This window comes from Tenrec ecaudatus, chromosome 16, assembly GCF_050624435.1.
Source record: "Tenrec ecaudatus isolate mTenEca1 chromosome 16, mTenEca1.hap1, whole genome shotgun sequence".
NCBI lineage: Eukaryota > Metazoa > Chordata > Mammalia > Afrosoricida > Tenrecidae > Tenrec > Tenrec ecaudatus.
In genome coordinates this window covers 29210682-29223581 of record NC_134545.1, presented here as the reverse complement: position 1 = coordinate 29223581, position 12900 = coordinate 29210682, and positions in this window count along the sequence as shown.

Below are 12900 nucleotides of genomic sequence, written 5' to 3'. Positions count from 1 at the left end.
AAGGCAGGAAGGCAGGCCTTGTGAGGCCTGTGGCCGTCAGGGTGAGGGCCCAGGAAGCGCCAAGGAGCCGTTTTGCTCTGTGGCTCTGGGGATAGCCTCGCCTGGAACTGACACTGTGACGGGTGCTGAGTTGCGTCTCAGTCACAAGAAAAGTTGAATTATAGTCCAACCGAAAGCGACATTGCTCTTGAGTCAATTCCTACTCATAGCGACCCTATCAGGCAGAATACAGCTGCTCCTTAGGGTTTCCTGACTGTCTGTCCTTACAGTGGGGGACCCCGTGGGGGTAATGGTTTCTCATTGGGCAGTTGGAAACCAACCACCAGCAGCTCTTTAGGAGAAAGCCTGGGCTTTCCACCCCAGGAAACCTTGAGTCTCAAAAACCCACTGGGGGTCACTCTGCGTCAGCATTAACTCGGTGGCAATGAGTTTGGTTTTGGCTTTGGTCAGTCTTTACAGGAACAGACAGTCTCGCCTTTCTCCCAAGGAGCAGCTTCTGGGGTTGAACCTCCAACTTTGCAGTTAGCAGCCCAAATGCCAAACCTGCTGAGCCACCAGGGCTCCTAGAACAGGATCACAGCCTATCATTTCCCCTCCTTTTCTTTGGCTCCTTTCTTGTCCTACCGACTTCCTCGTCAAGCTCCCTCCTCCTGCCTCCTTGTCCAGCCCCCTGTCTGAGCATGCGCGGGCAGCGGTGGGGGGTGGTATTATCCTGGAGACTCGGCGGAAGGCATCTCGGAAGCCGTCATTCCATGTGGCAGGTATACAGGAGATGGAGCCTCCAAGCCACATCCATCACACCTGCCTCCTCTCGGGCTCAGACAGGACGGAAATGACTTTTGTCAGCTCAGTGGCTGCCCATTGCCCCCGGCAGCACTGTGCTGTTTATTCAAAAGGAAGGGCAAAGGGTGCAAAAGCCGCCTTGCGTGGTATTGGGGCAGCAAGTGCAAAGCAGTGATGTTGACAAACACACCTTCAGGCCATCCAGAAGGAGCTTCCCAGCCCCTTCCCCTGCCTGTGTCCTGAGGTGACAGAGAATCGAGGTGACAGGCCCGGAATAAAGGAGACGGATGCCGCAGGCACCTTGGGTAGCTCTGTGAGCACACGGGGGCACGTCTCTCCCCATAGGAGGATGACAGGAGACAAGGTCACTTGCCTTGTCATATTCTCCTTCCATCTCTCTTGGAGCCTCAATTGAGCCTTTAATTGAGGCAAGTGGCGGGGTCAAGGTGACTCAGAAGCAGAAAACCAAGAACACTGGCACCAAGTTGATTCCAACCCATAGTGACCCGATAGGGCAGAGTAGAGCTGCCTTGTGGGTTTCCGAGACTGCTAATCCTTCTGGGAACAGAAAACCTCCTCTCTCTCTCTCTCTCAGATCGGCTGGTGGTCTCAAACCACTGACCTTGTGCACAGCAGTCCAGTGTGTAGCCCACTACATCACCAGGGGTCCTGTAATGATGACCAGTCATGGTGAAAGGGGCCCTGCTGGCCCAGCAGGTTAAGCATTGAGCTGCTAACTGCTGTCGACCATTCAAACCCAGTGTCTGTTCCTCGGGACAAAGATGCTCCTGGAAAGACTGTACAGTGTTGGGAACTCAGTACAGGGTTCCTAGGAGTCAGACTAAAGGAGCCCTGCATGGTGGTAGAGTGGTTATCAGTTGGACTGTGATCTGCAAGGTCGGCAGTTCGAAACCACCATCGGCTCTGTGGGAGAAAGACCGGGTTTCTTACACCTGTAAAAGAGTTACAGCCTCAGAGCCCCACAGGAGCCGTTCTACCCTGCCCTGCAGGGTATCTGTGAGTCAGCATCGACCTGGTGGCAGTGAGTGAGTTATGAATCAGAAGCGACCTTACTGCTGGGGATTTGGGTCGGTGCTATTCTGCATCCTGATTGGCTCGTCTCTTCCTTGTGGCCCTTATGACAGGGAATGTCCAATTGACCACCAATGGGCTTTGGGTCTCCCCTCTGTCCTCACCCTCATTCATATCAATATGATTTTTTTAAACTTCTAAGCCAAGCTCTTAATCATTGTATGACCGGGGCACATGTGATTGCTGGTGGGGCTGGTGAGAGCAAACAGGCGAACTCACTGCCTTCCTCCAAGTCTCTCCCCAGGATGCCCACCACCCTGCTGTGTGTTGGACTGAGTCCCCAATTGGGCTGAGACCCCTCACCATCGTAGCTATGGCAACTGTTCCAGCAGCCACCGGGGCCTGAGGACTGAGAGTCTGAATCCAGTCCCCTGCTTTGTCCGACCCTCCTGTACATCATTAGTGTGAATGATACCTTTGCTGGTGGGTGGGGCGAGTTTCCTTTCCAGGGAAGCCAAATCCCTTGTATGTATCAAAGGGAAGCTGGAGGCCTCCCATGCCTCTCCTTTCAACGAGACCCGTCTTCTCGGTTGACTCAGCTGCCGGTACCCCTCTGCGCAAGAGCCAAGCTTCCTACTGCAGCGGCTGCTTCTGTTGTCGGGTGCAGGCGCGTGGGCTCCAACTCCTCGAGCCCCCTGAGCCGAAACCCGCCCCCTCCTGCACCATCTTTGCAGCAGTCCGTCCGTGTGAGCCCACGGTTGCAGCCCCTGTCGATCCTTCAACTCGAGGGGCTTCCTCTGTTTACCAAGCATGAGGTCCTTCTCCAGGGTCTGGCCTCTCCTGCCAACACGTCCCAAGGACATGAGATGGAGACTCACTACCTTTTCTTCTAAGGAGCGCTCTGTCCGCCCTTGGTCTAAGACAGCTGTGCTGGTTCTTTGGCAGCCCACGGTACTTTCAATAGTCCTCCGCAGCGCCGTCATTGACATGCATGGACTCTTCTCTGGTCTGCCTTATCCAAAGCCTGCTGGAGCCCAGCAAAGAAATTAGGCTGCCTTGGTTTCAAGCTAATCCCACATTAATGTTTCTTTGAGTGTGTGTGGGGGGTGGGGGTGGTGGTGGGGGACATACATTAAATCCCCACAGCCTGGAAACAAGCCAGAGAGGGGTATTAGAAAGCCTGACCTTCAGTCACACGTTGTGGTCTCAGAACCCCCATTTGGCGGGACTCTAAATAAAGATCAGCCCCACCCCTTCGCAGCCCCAGCCCCCACCCTGCATCTTGGAGTAGCAGAGTCCTTGTTCCACATGCCCCCCCGCCCCCGCAGGGTGACAAGCCCCGTCGCGTCAGAAATGATGCCTCATAAATCCCAGTCACCCGTCCTTGCTGCCGTTTTAATCTACGCCGATGGCCTTAGCTGGGTTTAATTATAGTCAGAAATTGCATCTCAGGGCTGCAGTGGAGCTTCGAGCAGTGGAGGCCGTGGCTCCAGTGTCGCCTGGTGCCCTACAGCTCATTGGCAAGCACAAGGGGAACAGTGCTTCCCGGGAAAAATAATATTTGGCTTTGTGCTTCCTCGGCTCTGCGCACATCTCGCAAATGATGCTAGCTGCCTGGCTTCCACTGACGACTGTTTTTCTTTCTTGGCACAGGATGAAGAACAAGGAGGCCGGGGATGCTGAGAGAGGCCAAGGACCCTCAGCGCCCACGGGAGCCCGCAGCACGTCCCCTGGGAGCTGGTCTGCTCCCTCTGCCAGCCTGCAGAAACACCGGCACTTTGGGGACGGGGAAGGGTTGAGCCCCCAGAGGAAGAGAGGGGAGAACATGGAAGCTCTGTCTTCATCCCCGTTGTCGTCCCAGAGTAGACAGGCCTCCCCTCAGGCACGGGAGAAGCTGCCCAGTCCCTCGGCAGCCCTCTCCGAGTTTGTGGAAGAGTTGCGGAAGAAGCGGGCGCAGAGGGGGAAAGGCTCCTCGTTGGGCCTGGAGGACTGGCCCACGCTGCCCATCTACCAGACCACTGGGGCCGCAGCACTACGGAGGGGCCGGGCTAGCAGTGACGAGGGCGACCTCTCGCTGCGGCCGGAGGCCAGGTCCCCCCTGGAACCCGAGGGCGCTGCGGGGCTCCTGCGCTCTAGCAGCCTGAGGTGTGTCTCGTCCTACAGCGCAACCGCCACCACGCCTCCGCTGCCCGAGAGGGCCAAGACTCGGTTCAGCTCCTGTGAGTCCCTGATCGAGTCTGGGTCCAGCTCCTTGAGAGACCCGAGTTCCTCGGATCCATCCAGGGACACCCTTGTGTCTCCCACGCTGGGCCCTCGGAGGCCATTCCTGGACTCCTCCCTAGATGATACCAGCCCCGCAGACCTGGGGCAGAAGCCTCTGGTCTTCCAGAATAGCCAGTTCGCCCACCTCATGGCTGGACCTCCAGGCCAGGATCCACCCAACTGGAAGCTCCCCGGCCTCCATTACCAGCCCAAGACCAAAGCAGATTTCGACGACTTCCTCCCGGCCATCCGCAAGCCTGAAGCCCCCAGCCCCTTGTCCAGGGCCACCAAGGACGGACAGGAGCACGCACAGCTGTCCAGCGTCCACTTCGAAACCGAGGACGCCGACTGCTCCTTCAGTACTGCTCTGCCCAAGGGCCTGAGCCCCAGGGAAGACCAGGCTCAGCTCTCCGACTCGTCCACCTCCTCTGGTTCCCTCCTGTCCTTTAAAAGTGGCGACAGCGTCAAGAGCCGCCCGAGAGCCCTGAGACTGGAGGGCGACGGCGGGGAGCGGACCTCGCCAGACAACAGAGAGCCTCTGGGGGCAAGGAGGAAGGAGGACGACGTTGAGAGCATCATGAAGAAGTACCTCCAGAAGTAGGAGCCGCGGACAAGGTAAACCTGTAGCTGTGAGGTGCCGTGGAGTCAGTTTCGACTCATAGTAACCTGATGTATAACAGAAGGAAACACTGCCCGGTCCTGTGCCATCCTCACAATTGTTTCCCATGTCAGACTCCATTGTTGCAGCCCCTGTGTCCATCCATCTTGTCCAGGACTTGCTTCTTTTTCACTGCCCCTCGACTTTACCAAGCATGCTACCCTCCTCCAAAGATCAGTCTCCCCTGGCAGCATGTCCAAAGTAGTAAGACGTCTCATTATCCTTGCTTCCAAGGAGCATGCTGGCCGTATGTACTTCTCCTGAGTCAGACTGGTTGGTTCTTTTGGTGGTCCAGGGTCCTTTCAGCATTCTTCTCCAGCACCACAATTCAAATATATTGATTCTTCTTGGATCTACCTGACTCCGTGTCCACCTTTCCCATGCATAGGAGGCAAGTGCAAATACCATGACTTAGATCAGGCACACCTTAGACCTCAAAGTAACCTCCTTGCTTTTCAACAAAAGTATTGAAAAGCAAAGAAAACCTAACTACCCAGTAAAGTTAGGTGGAGACCCTCCTTTCTAGTGCCCCCCAAGCCTGGCAGCTTTGAACAGACCAGATGTTGCTGTAACACTTAGGAGCCTAACAGAATTCCCTAGAGGTTCGATATTTAGAGAACTCTGGGGTCTCTGGTGGTGTGGTGCTTCCCGCCAGCACTCTTCCTTGGCACACGTATCCCAGCCCCATCCTGGGTGAGCTACTTTTGGATGATGGCCAAATCCTAAGGCCATAAATTGGCACTTAGGGACCTGGAACCTCATCACACAAGGGGACAAGTCCCCAAGTGGTCTTCGGGAAGGTGTGTCCCCAGCCCTGTCCCCGGACTCCATGCTCTCTCCCTGAGGCTATGCCCCACTCCCCCTGACCTTGGCCCCAAGAACCCTTGGTAGGGCATATGGGCTGCTAATGGAAAGGTCGACAGTTCAAACCCACCAGCCATTCCTTGGTAAAAAGATGAGGCAGTCTGCTTCTAATGGACAGCCTGTGAAACCTGCCCTACATCATGGCCGTGTGGTGGAATCAACTCAATGGCTGCGCATTGGCTTGGTTTCCAAACGCTATGCACTTGGCATCTCGCCTAAGGGAGGATGGTTGGAATGCAGTGTTCCGAGGAGGAAAGGCCTGGCTATCTCGCAAGAAAAATGTAGGAGCAGTTCTCCCCTGTAACCCTTGAAAGCCAATCAGTGAGCGTTTGGGTTTTCAAGCTTAGCAGTGTCTTGAAGAGCCCTGGTGGCATAGTAGTTACATATTGGGTTGCTAAACACAAGGTCAGCAGTTTGAAACCACCAGCTGCTCTGTGGAAGAAAGACGGGGCTTTCTACTCCTATAAAGAATTGCAATCTCAGAAACCCACAGGGGTGGTTCTACCCTGTTCTGTAGGGTTGCTATGAGTCAGTATTGACTTGATAGCAGTGAGTTTTGGGGGGGGTTTGTTTTTAGTGGCCAGCCACAATCCAACCTTCATACCCCTCCCAGTCTTAGAACTCTCAGGGGCCCAAGGACTGTGTGGCCCCAGCTGAACCCCCACCTACCTTCACCAGGACCCCCTGACCCCACAAGCCAAGTGCCCTCCACTGGGGAAGCTGGGTCCATCCATCGGGCCCCTGCAGTCCATCAAAATCCTGCTGACCCTTCCAGGAGACAAGCCGAGCCTGTATCTGAGCAAATTAATTTGACTTAACATGGCCCTTCTCTGTGCTCTCAATTACGGAGTAAAGAGCCAATCCTCATTTGCATGATCATGCTCCAGGGGACTCGGGAAGCAGTTTAAAGGCCAAGCAAAGGGCGCACGTCTGTGTGGAGGAGAACAGTCCTCCGTTTATGCTTTCATCCAGAATCAGTTCTCAGGCCCTGTTTCCTTGATAGAATCACACGCTTCCCTCCTGCTCCCCGTGAGGCTCTTCCCTAAGAACGCTTGCCCCAAGGACCGAGCAATTGCAGAAGCCCCTCCTGGCCCCAATTTTCCTGCCCGCCTCCAAGCTGGGCTGCTCCATTCCCCGTGCACACGTGGCCATGGGCTCTGGAGCCCAACAAGCCCAACCTCAGAGCTGAGTGCTCCAGTGTCACCTTGGGCCAGCCGTGATGACAATTCCCTGAATATCTGTGGCTTCATATGGAACCTGGGACCCACCACGGCACCACCGCAGGGTCCCTGGGTCACACCAGTGGTTTGTGGTCCACTGTGGATCGAAAGGCTGATGATCTGAACCCATTGCACTGCAGAAGTAAAGACTGGCAATCAGCCCTCACCCTGGTTCCAGGGTGCAGATTGCTTGTAGTCTCAGGCGGCCACTGCTGCTTCTCTCTCTGTATACGAGCAGGCTGCAAAAAAGTGGTGGGGAAATGCCCTTCTCTCTTCCTTCCATCTTTCCACGAGCGTCTGGACTACATGCTGTGGCCTTCCCCCTAGTCTCCACGGGGGCCAGACTCGTCTCCTCCTATGTTGCCTCCTCCTCCCAGAAATCTTCCCTGGTAGAGAGTTACAGGGCTCCATTCTAATGTGCACCACGTGGGGTTGCCATGGGTGCGGATCTGCCTCTGCAACAATGTTTCTTATGGTTCCACCTGCCTCTGCAACAATGTTTCTTATGGTTCCCCGTTTCTCTAAAGCAACAGTATGACTTTGGATGAGAACATGGGCCATTCTGAGCACAGAGCCTAGGGGGCAGTGCCTTGGGAACTGAGAGTCTTAGTGGCATAATGGTTATGAGTTGGGCTGCTAAGTGTGAGCTCACCAGTTCAAAACCACCAGCCACTCTTTGGGAGTAAGATGAGGCTTTCTACTCCCGAAATCTGTCCCAAGTTTTCTCCTTATTTCCTTTCTACTCCCTGCTTCCTTCTCTTCTTCTTGGCTCTCAGTGGAGTGTGTATAGGAATGTGTTCAGCTGCCAGCAGCTCTTTGCAACTCCATGCAACAGGACACAGTGCTTCCCAGGCCTGTACCCTCGCCTATAATTGGCTGTGGATCAGGCTGATGTGATCAGTTATTACCTGGTTTTTGGAAGTAGATCACCAGGCCTTTGTTCCTAGTCTGCCTGAGCTTGAAAGCTCCATGGAAATCTATTCAACTCAAGTTGCTGTTGCTGCTAGTTGCCACCAAGTCGATTCTGCCTCAGGGCATCTCTGGGTGTATTGAGCCCCACCCCTTCACAGGGGTTCCCAAACTGGGGACTTTCACAAACAAGTGAGGAGCCTCCCAGTTGGTGGGTTCAAACTGCCAAACTTCATAGCCAAGCGCTAGAGCCTTTGTGTCACCAGAGGCTACTTGGCAGCATGCGGATTGGCTCTGGTGGACAGGTGGCAGCAGCGTCGGATGACTCAGGAAGCCAGATGACTTGTTCTCACTGATCAATCTGCAACGAGCATTCACAGTTTTCCACCATGTCGAAGTTTCTGCTCCTTGGTTTGGCTGACCTCGGGTGCTCTCCCGAACCCACAGGCCCCCCCATGGAATCCCAGCCTCATTTTCATTGTGCTATTCCGATGGGGACAGAGAACCCAGTCAGTAAAGTAAGCCTGGCCTTACTCATCTGGGAGTGCCAACAGGCCCCCGACTACCTTGCTTTTGGGGTACTCTACCCCAAGTTGGGGTAGTGCTATTCATGAGGTGCACTGGCTTGGAACCACACCCAGATCTCCCACATGGGTTGGGGAGAATACTATGAGAACAACACAGCCCCCTATATAGCCCACTGTAAACTCACCCTTTACATTACAAGCACAGGCCCAGACCATGCCACCCCTAAATCAGACCTTAAATCTCACCGTCACCCTGGTAACAGCTCAACCCTGACTAGCCCAGCCCTAAACCTAACACATACTATCTATCGTCTGACACCTCAACCATATCTTAACCCTACACTTAACCCAGACCAAATCCTGTGGCTAGCCCAAGCTCAACTCCTCACCCCAACCTAATCTCTCCCAACCTCCAAATCTCATGGCTCATTGAGACGTGGGTCCACCTCCAACTCACAGCTCCCCAAATTGATTTGGCCTACCACCCCCTTTTCAGACACACACACACACACACACACACAAACCCCACCCCCCACGACTCAGCATTCCCCTGACAATGAAACATGTCTGCAGTCTCTAGCCCGCCATCTGGGTAAAGTGTAGGTATCTGCCTTGGCAGCCCCCTGGGTCATCCAGCACATCCCAGAGGGCAGAGTGGCCCACTTTGGGAAGCACTGCTCTCAGCCATGCCTTAAACCACACCCTAACCACAGACCTAATCTTGACCTTGCTCCTTACACTGATAGGCACCCTAACCTTTGCCCATACCTCCCCCTATATGGACCCCACAGCCCAGGGTAGAAGTATTCCACAGGGTGTGTGGGGCTGCCCATCTTTCATCTAGCACCAGGGCTCTTGTAGCCCACTCTGTATAGGAATGCATCAAGCTCACTGCTTGCGAGTCACATCTGACTCACAGAGACCCTCAAGTGCAGGGTAGAACTGCCCTTGTGGGTTTCTAAAACTGTAACTCTTTTCTAGGAGTAGAAAGCCTCATCTTTCTCCCTTGCAGGGGCTGGGGGTTTTGAACTGCTGACTGTGGTTGGCCACCCATCCTGTAACCTACACTGGCACCAGGGCTCCTTCCATAGTAATGTGTGCCGCACTCTCCCCTGTCCCTCTCCCCTCAACACTTACCCTGTCTGTGTCCCATCCCTCAGCTCTGATTCACGTCGGCTTCCGGAGAGGCAGCTGCCCTTGAAGTTTTCCCATCTGCACAACTATTTGGAGAGAGGGAGAGATGGCCAGCCCTGGCCTCTGACCAGATGCCCTCGCTGCAGAGCCAGTCAGCATTGCTTACTGCAAGATGGAGACAGCCTCCTGGGCAGGGAGGGGGACCTACCCTGTGGAGTTGTGGGTCTGCCCCCCTGCTTGGTCTGTACAATAAAGAGTAGGCCCCTGGGTCTCCATCCATTCTCTCTCTTGTGTGTCTGTTTCCTGTGGGGGAAGGGGCTGTGGGCCAGGGTGGTGGTTGGCATGCAGTGGTGGGGTATCAGGGGGGTTGGGTGGTGGTCTGAAGCTGCAGAGTGCCTTGCAGCTCCAGGTGCAGACAGTTCTGTGTGTCTGTCTGGATGATGGTGCTGGTGAGTGTTCAAAGTACCAGGGATGGGCAGAAGCGCACAGACATCTGTCTGGGAGGAAGCGCAGTAAGAATGCGCTTTAGAAGCAAGGATGGAGGACTTCATCTCACATACAATGGACATGTCGTCAGGAGGGGCCTGTCCAAGGATGGACATGGTGCTTAGCAAAGTAGAGGGTCAGGGAAGGAGAGGAAGTCCCTCGAGATAAATTGACACCAAACTCAAAACCCAAACTCACTGGCATCGATTCAATTCCTCTGGGACTCTATAGGACCGAGTAGAACTGCCCCTGTGGGCTTCAGACGCTGTAAATCCTGACAGGAGAAGGAAGCCTCATCTCTTTCCTGCAGAGCGGTTGGTGGTTTTGAACTGCTGATCTGACAATTAACAGCCCAATGTGTAGCCCACTACACCAACAGTTAGGTTGACACTCACTCACTGCCATTGAGTCGTTGCTGACTCATAGCGACTTCCTGTGGGTTGACAGGAGAAGAAAGCCCAGTCTGTCTTCTGTGGTGCTGCTGGTGGTTTCCAACTGCTGACCATGCGGATTGAAACCCAAGGCGTAACCACTACACCGCTAGGGATCCAACTGGATGCAAAATGGGCTCAAGCAGAGCACTGACTGAGCGCGGTGCAGGCTCTGCTGTCCATGAATGCACTTGATTACCTCTAACTGCAACACACCTGGCTGTACTCAAGGTTCTTTCCACCTGGTCTTCACCTGGCCAGTCTCGACTCCAGTGTCACCTCTCCTTGGAAACCTGCCTTGATGCCCCAAGCTGGAATATGTTCCTCTCCCTTAATTGCCCGAGCTAATCCCACTGGTCTAATCCCCTAAACCTACCACTATATTTCTGTTTGCCGCTCAGATGTGCCTATGAGGGACTTTCATCCCCAAGGTTGGTGGTCCAAACTCACCTGAAGTGCCTCAGAATCAGGCAATTTACTTCCCAGTGGTCACTCAGTCTGACAACCCCGTGGACCAGCTCCACTGTGCCCGCATGCGGCCATTCTAAATCAGAATGAGCTCGACAGTAACTGATCACCACAGCAGGCATGGAAATGTGCTGGAGGAACCAGTGAACCCGTGAAGGAACCCCCACACCTGAAATGCATGTGAAACACGGATAGAGATTGACCCTTGCCGGCATACCAGGGAGCTTAAGAAAGTTCGTGGACATTTTCCACGATCCAGTTCCTTTTTCCATGAACTTTTGGGGGCACTGGCACGTAGCCAATGTTTCAGCTGTTGATCTAAACGCACAGTCCATCGGGCACACGTTTCCATCCGCATGCGTCTTCAGCAGCACGCCTCGGGACGCACCCTTCCCAGCGCTGCGAGCCAGAAAGCATTAACAGCCAAGCTACCACTTAAGGTTTGTGGAGCTTAGGGAGCACTCTCCACGTGCTAGCCACCGCGCTGAGCATGTTAGGCAGAACCTTCTGCCCGTGGTCGAACTTACTCCAAAGTTCTGAGAGCCTCCGTTATTTTTCAGAGGAGGAGATTGGCAGGTGTCCGCATGGAGGTTGCCCCTGCTGCCTGTGTCTGAATTCCCATCAGCCCTGTCCTACTCCAGATCTGCCTCCTTCCCAAAGCAGCCTGTTCAGATCATTGGGAAGGGCTCACTGCAGAAAGGGGAGCTCTTGACTCTAGGCATCCCTGCCACAGGCTGTGGGTGCAAGTGAGAAGATGGAGAGCTGGGACACAAAGCAGCTCCTGCCCCTCCCCAGGGACCTCAGTGTCTTCCTGTGCCCATGAGCATGTGGAGTCTTTCTCCTGGGTGTAGGGACATGCTCCCTCTTGGGGTGTGTGCCGGCAAGGTGTGCTCCACGGATTTTCAAGACTGGTTTTTGCCAGTGGCTCACTAGACCTTTCTTCTAAGGTGCCTGAGGGTGGAGGATTCACACCTCCATTCTTTGAGCAAGCTACCTCTTACAATGCCCTGGGGACCGCCCCCACCCCCCATCCCCAAGAATCAGGGCCAAGGAATCTCAGCTGTTTGTTCTTTCCCAGGAGACCTGTCAGTATGGATGGAGGGAGGTCCGGGATTGCAGTGGGTGAGGCTGATGCCAGGGGGAGCCCATGCAACTGGCTGGAGAGGGCTCTGCCTCTGCTTAGTGATCTTTGGAAGCCTCCAGTGCCATCCAGGCACTGTGATGGTTGCAAAGCAGTAGCTCGGGGACCCGGCGAGGTCATCACCATTTATTATGATCCACCATAGTGCCCCTCCAGCCCTGGCATGGCCCAGAAAAACCAGGCAAAGAGGCAGGAAGTGGGGGCCCAGAGATGGGTGTGGGGTTACTGAGAGGGTTTTGTTGGAGTTGGAGTGGGCAGGGAGGCCTGCAAAAGCTGCATGGGGGTCCCGCAGCCCAGTGTTGAATTTGTTTCCAAAATGGAGTTTGTAGCATGTGCCCTCAACCTTGCCATGTCTCACAGAGCCCTGGGGGCTGAGTGGGCTAGACACTGGGCAGCTAACCTACAGATCAGCACTTAACAAGCTGCCACTCCTCGGGGGCAAGAGGAGGCTGTCGGCACCTGTAAAGACTGACAGCATTGGAAACCCTAGGGAGCAGTTCTACTCTGGCCTATGGGGTCCATATGGGTCAGAACCAACTCAATGCAGTGGGTAGTGTTTCCTTTGTGGTCCAAAGCATTGAGGCTCAGAAAGAACTGACAAAGCTGGGCTTTGAACTCAAGGCCCTGACTCTAAAAGCAGACATTCCTGTTCCTCATACCATGTGCCTAGCTTGAAGGAAGGTTGGATTAGGTGTTGCACCCCTATACCACAAGGTCAGCAGCTCAAAACCACCAGCCACTGCAAAGAAGAAAGATGAGGCTTTCTACTCCCATAAAGAATGACAACCAAGAGTTGTATGTGCTCCCAATAAAATGATTTAAAAAAAAAAAAAAGAGTGGCAACCTTGGAAACTCACAGGGGCAATCCTACTTTTTCCTATAGGGTTGTTATGAACTGGAATTCACTTTTTGATTTGTTGTTGTTATTGATGTCACGTGCACTGGTGGAGAGGACCCGTGAGTCACGGCACTTCACCCATGAGTC